Source organism: Epinephelus fuscoguttatus, linkage group LG11, assembly GCF_011397635.1.
Source record: "Epinephelus fuscoguttatus linkage group LG11, E.fuscoguttatus.final_Chr_v1".
NCBI lineage: Eukaryota > Metazoa > Chordata > Actinopteri > Perciformes > Serranidae > Epinephelus > Epinephelus fuscoguttatus.
The window spans coordinates 25829042-25836056 of NC_064762.1; positions in this window are offsets into that span (position 1 = coordinate 25829042).

Here is a 7015-nt window from a genome sequence, read left to right on the forward strand (position 1 = left end):
CTGGTCTCCACCAATGAGAGGCTGGCGTGATCATCCTGGCCACATAAAGATGTGAATGTTTCATGAGTAATGTTATGATGTTGAGCGGAGTGGTGGTGGGGTGGGACACTTTTCCTCCTGGCTCCCATGGGTGCTCCTGGCTGGCGCTAATAGGACTATCCCTTGTCGGAAAGGCCGGATCGACTTACACAGCTTTGTCGAAGTGATGGAGTCCCAGAGGGAGAGGGGAAGGAGCTGATGATGTTTGTGGATATATTAATATACGGATGACTGTAAATTCACTTTAAGGAGGGCTTGGTCCTGTCGTCCGAGCATCACCTGATTCTATAAAGGGATATTAACAATGGTGATATCAGAATATTATGTTTTGTTTCCGCAGAAATTTGTCATGTCTGAACTTCTTCTTAATGCTTTCATTTCCTGTCTATTTGCAGTGATAATATTGACTCAGCAGCATTTATTGGTAAGTTCTGCTCATGTGATTTAACTGGTCATCACATCACACCACCAAACGTAAGAATATAGTGCTGGGAAATCCACTTAAAAAGTGCTTCTCCTAATTCTGATCATTTATTTTGATACCAGTTAATGTAACTATATGGCCAAAGTTTTGTGCACTGTTGTTCTAGAACTGTTTTTTCAAGGTCACTTAGTTGTAATGAAGGAAAAACCTAAGAGAATACTCCATCAATTCTCCTGTAACTCTGATAGACCCACAAAGGACAGTAAAAAGATCAGGATGGATGCAGCAGAGCCCAAAATGTCTTTTTCCCCCCTGCAAACTCCTCTTCCTTGAGAAAACCCACATTACCCACAATGCAATTTGAACAACAACAATCAATAACTACAAAAATTATCCTGCTTTCATGTGGTGTCGGAATAAATCGGAAAAATGAGCTTCCCACTGGAAAAATATGACATGAATGCCCCGCCCCCCGAAATCGATGACTTGGAAAGTCCGGGAAAATTTTGGACGTTACTTGCGCAGAAACATGTCGGGTATAAATAAATGTTCAGTTGAAAGTCATAAACATTTTATCACTGCATGTCAATTTTTTGTTCGCATGTAATCTGTAATGACCTTGTGACCTAGATAACTTAGAAAAGCAATATATTTTCGTAGTTTTAGGGGATGTAATGGTGCAGCAACAAGTCTGGGACAAAATTGCTTTGTAATCCATTCATCTATTCATCCATCCATTATCTGCAGGGGCAGCAGGCCGAGCAAAGCACCCCAGACTTTCTTCACCCCAGCAACGTTTTACAGCTCCTCCTGGGGGACCCCAAGGCGTTCCCAGGCCAGATGAGATATATAATCCCTACAGTGTAGTCTGGGTCTGCCCCGGGGCCTCCTCCCAGTGGGACGTTCCCAAAACACCTCTAACGGGAGGCGCCCAGGAGGCATCCTGATCAGATGCCCGAACCACCTCAACTCACCCTTTGGGATGCGAAGGAGCTGCGGCTCTACTCCGGGCTCCCTTTGGATGTCTGAGGTCCTCACTTTATCTCTAAGGCTGAGCCCAGCCTTCCCACGGCGGAAACTAATTTCGGCTGCTTGTTTTTGCAATCTCATTCTTTCAGTCACTAACCAGAGCTCATGACCATACGTGAGGATTCGGGACAAAGTTTTGGACGAGTAAATCGAAAGTTTCGCCTTCTGGCTCAGCTTCATCTTCACCACGACAGTCCAGTGCAGTGCCTGCATCACTGCAGGAGCTGCACCAAACCACTGATCCATCTTACGCTCCATTCTACCCTCACTCATGAACAAGACCCAGAGATACTTGATCTCCCTCGCTTGAGGCAGTGACTCTCCCAACCCAGAGGGGGCCATCCACCGGTTTGGCCTCAGATTTACAGGTGCTGACTCTCATTCCAGTTGCTTCAAACCCTGCTGCAAACCACCCAAGTGCATGCTGGAGGTCATGGTGTGATGAAGCCAACAGAACCTTTGCCAAACCTTTAAACTGTTGTCTAAACACTCTGGGCATTACATTTAAACACATCTTCTTTGAAGTATTCATGTTGTTTCCACTTTATGACTTACAGCTCATGAGCATGACAAAGTTGGAAGAGCGACTTCCCATCATGGGAAATGGGATCATCTGAGGAGCATGTGGATGCAGCATTAATAACAGTGGATCTGTTTTCTGTGGTTACTCCAGTTTCCTTGCACAGTCTAAAAACTTGAAACTATGTGAACCTGAAAATAACTTATTTGCAGTCAAGTCAAGACCGTTTCATTGATATAGCCTAAAGCCAATTTTTTTTTTAGATTTTCTATTTAACCTTCATTTGTCCAGGAAGTCCCTGAAGTTTTTATTCCTCTTTTATGTCTAATAATTAAATATTAAACGGTTCATTTGCAGGACATTGCTTGGTACAAGGTAGATATGTGATGCCAAGTTGCCTCAGTGCCCCACCATGCTGATCCCAGACTGCATCAGTAAACTGACACCAGATTCCAAAAGTGGCTCCTCACAACAGCCAAGGACATCTCGGTACGCTGCATTTGTAAACACGTAGTACTACACTGAGCTCAAAATGGCTGAAAGCATTCACGAGCAGAGGAAACAGCCAAAGTGTGGAGGACATGCCTGCTCCATTTATTTTACTGTTTTAAAGCGGAGGAGATTGCAGAGTCTCTTCTTTGTACACATGCACCTTCTGTACACGCAGGCAGACTGCAGCACACTGACTGACTGGGAGAGGGTATTTTGTGTCTCTGTCGCTGCTCTGTACATCTGTTGATGTGGGTCTTTGGGACCATCTGACAGTGGAAGCAGCTGGGTGACAGGATTTTAGGCTAAGCCCTCCGTCGCTTTAAACACACACACACACACACACACACACACACACACACACACACACAGAATCACAAACCAAACATGGCCCATCAAGCGGGCACGTGCTGGTGGGCAGCTGGCTGCAGCTGGCACTGTGGGCTGACTGAGGCAGGGAAACAAATCACAGTGTTCTGACTGTGTCTGTGTGTTTGTTGGCTGGCACTGCAGGTCTGCCTTGCCACTGCAGTAACCCTCACACGTACCCTCTGCACCAGGAGGTGGTGGGGGGAGCACCAGTTTGGCAGAGGGGAGGGGGGAGAGCAACTGGGAATCTTACAGTGCCATAGCAGCTTTTCTGGGACAACTGTTCGGTGTGTGTGTGTGTGTGTGTGTGTGTGTGTGTGTGCATGTCTCTGTGTGTGTCCTAATAAACAAATGTGTTGAGAGGAAACTTCGATAATTTTTGTGGGTAAACTTGGCAGTTTCACCAAGAGAAGCAACAGAATACTGGGAGGCATACATGAATTTGGATTAAAATAAAGGGGGCTGGGGGGACAAAGCCCTGTATGATAAATAATCAGTTATGAAAGTCAACAATTTGAACAAGAAATTATTGTATTTCATTTATTGCTGCAGGTAACATTTGGAAAATGGTCAGGTGACATCATGTTCAATGGAAAAATGTTAAAACAGGGATGCAACTACTGATTATATCTTTATTGATAAATCTACATACTCCTCAATTAACTGATTAATCATTTGGTGTTTAAAATGTAAGCAAATAGTGAAAAATTACATATCCCAATTTACCAGAGCAGGACTGGAGCCATATGTTGTAAACAGGAAGCAGGATGATCATCATCCCGTAGAGCCAACACCCTATTTTGTATCTACTTGCTCTCTGAAGGTCTTCATCATTCTGAAACCAAAACACAACAAATGTTGAGGAGGACTCTTCACTCTTGCCACCTTAAAAGAGGCAACATTTTTTCTGGGCAGCATGATGGTGAAGTGGTTAGCATTGTCGCCTCACAGCAAGAGGGTTCCTGGTTCGAAAGTTCGAAAGGTTAATTGGAGACTCCAAATTGCCCATAGGTATGAACGTGACTGTAAATGGTTGTCTGTCTCTAAGCGATAAGGCCCGTTTCCACTGAAGAAGTTCCTGGTAGTACTTGGGGGGCAGGAACTTTACAGGAACGTCCTCTCGCTCGGCCCTCTCAACCGCCGTGTCTCCACTGTGTGGCGGAGTAGGAGGAAGGTTCCTGTAAAGTTACTAGGCTCTGGATGTGACATAATCGTTGCGCGACAAACAAAGAAGAACAACAACAAAGAACAAGAAGCAGAACTACAAAGCAGAAGTAAGAAGAAGACAGTAGACATAAGAAAGACGATAATCAACATGGAAGGAGCTGAGGTGGTTGCTGGGTTTCTGGCGTGTCTCTTCGTCGGTGGAAACTATGAACGAGCTAACCCTCGTCTGCTGAGTTTTAAAAATGTCGGCTATTTTGTCGCTTTCTGTTGACATTATATCCTGCCTTGAGTATATCCAGTCAGCACCAAATAAACCCCAAGCCCCAGCCAGGAGTTTTTCGGGGCTGTTTTGAGTACCTACTCCGAGGCAGGGACTTGTTTAGCCCCTGTAAAAGTTCCAGAACTCTGTCTTTCAAGGGAGGTTCCTGCGGTGGAGACACGCACCAACGGCCCCGGCCCTGTAAAATACCCCAAAGTTCCTGCGGTGGAAACGGGCCTATAGTCTGGCGACCTGTCCAGGGTGTACCCTGCCTCTTGCCCAGCATCAGCTGGGATAGGCTGATTGCGGCCCCCCTGTGATCCCCAACAGGATAAGCGGTTACAGAAAAAGAATGAATGAATAACATAGGTAGGGTATTAATTTACCATCAACACCGTTACCAATCTTGAAATCTATTTTAAGCCTAAATGAATGACACCTGAAACACCTGTCTGCTGTTTATTGGCTGATTCTGAGGCCACTTTCTGTGGATGGAGGCTGAGGTCAACTCTTCAGGAAGAACTTCCTTATGTCAGCTGTCCTTGAGATAACTAGCTAGATAGCAAGTTAGCTCACTGAGGTGGCACAGCTGAATTAAATACACTCAAGACAACAACCCCCCAGGGCAGATCTATAGATGGTGATATTTCCCCAAGGGCTGGGCAATCAACCTGGTCTAACTCCGACGTCATCGAAATCTGGTGCTTGGGCAGTGACATGTGGCGTCAGACACTGATGAAAAAGTCATCCTTTAATGTCGACATGATGCGCAGCCAGTTGCCATTGTAGTTTAACAGCACTTGGCGGTGTCAGGGGGACAAGAACAAAAATTAAGGTAACGGAAGTCCAACAAACATTGTCCATCATCCTTCCATGACAAGGTCGGAGTGAGAATGTGTTGGGACAGTATATCAATATCATATCAATATTGTGATATGTGACTAGATATTGTGTTAGATTCTGTCTTTTCAGTTTTAGAGTCTGCTTTACAGTGAAATTATGTAATTTTCTGAGCTTACCAGATTTTTTTAGCTGTTCTATTTACCCACTTAGCCATCCACATTACTGATGATTGATGTTTGGTTGATCGGCTGATCAATTAACTGGCCAGTAGTTTTAGCTCTAAGTGGCAACATGCAAAGGCTGCCTATGTTTAGGGTTAGTTTAATACCAATCATCAAAACAGTGCTTACTCTATTATCTGTTTTTTGGGGCTTTGCGTTCTCTAATTTTGTCAGTCTTCAAAAACCATATGAAATTAATACTCTTCACTCCTCTATTGCTTGTATGAGACCTCAGTGCCATCCCATTAACAAAAAATTAAATATCTTTCTTGAAGTTTTACCATAAACACTGAGAATATCACTGGTGTTTAGTAGGGGCTACATGGGTTTAGACAAATAATACCAAAGACTCATTATCTGAAAGGGAAAGATTGATCTTAAAAATGCTACAAATGTTGTAACGCTGTTATGGACTGGCCTTTTTTCCCCTCCCTGCTGTAACACAGGGAGTTCACACCATGTAGGTCATTCAAAACACACATGTTGGATTTTGTAGGGCAGAAGGAAAAGTCAGAGGTCACAGGGGGGGTAAACAAACTGTGAATCTGCATCTATTTCCCTACCTCAACTACGAGTGCATGTACACACATACACATGTATCTCACACACATGCATAAATATTCATGCAGTGGCATGATGATACCCATGTGAACTTATTGGTCATTTGGATATCTCTGGTAAGAATCTGGCCTTGAGCAGCTTGTGGTTGGAAAACAATGCTCAGCCTCTTGCTTCCTGCACATATATATAACACACACATACAGTCGGCTGTAGGCTGTGTTTACATAAACAAACAGATGGAAAATATGGTGAGCTCGATACTGTGCTTTTTTGAGAATTCACGGTGTTTCCTTCCCGTGTTTCCCTCCACATATTCCATGCATGTCTGTTTGTACACGCTGAAGTGATAGTGTGCAGTGCAACCCAACACCCGGTACAGCGATATGCAAGGTCAATTTGCACCTCTCCCAGCATGAGTGACACCAGGGAGTGTAAAACACCCTCAGGAGCTACTCTGAAGCAGGTTACAGAATGTACAGGACAACCAAATTAAAAGCTACTGAATATACGCAGAGATACACTGTTCTCTGTGTTTTCAGATGATTGTTAACCCAACATCTGAGGACAGTACTGGCGGCAATATTTGTGTTCCTGGCAACACTTCAGTACATATAGTGTATGGTGTCCATGAGAAACTATATATCCAAAATATAAATAAGGAATATTTTGTCAGAAACGTATAAAAACAACATAAACATCAAACACAGACTTAAAGTAAATAAAAACAGTGAAAATAATCATAAATAAAGGATAAAATATGATTAATAAAGTGGCAGATATTATTGTTTTAAAATAAATATAGACACTAATATAACCAATTTTTCATTTCAAACTATTTAATGTGAATATATATTAATGGGAGACATATGCAGAATCAGGACTTCTACTTTTGATACCCTGAGTAATGTTTTGGCGAAGTACTTTTACTCAAGTAGAATTTTTAATGCAGGAGTTTCACTTCTAGTAAAGTATTTTTACTTTGTGTCATGGGTACTTTAACTTAATTAAAAGGTGTAAACGTTTCCACCACTAGGTGCTTATACACTTACATGTGACCAGTGGTGGACAGTAACCATTTACTCAAGTACTGTACT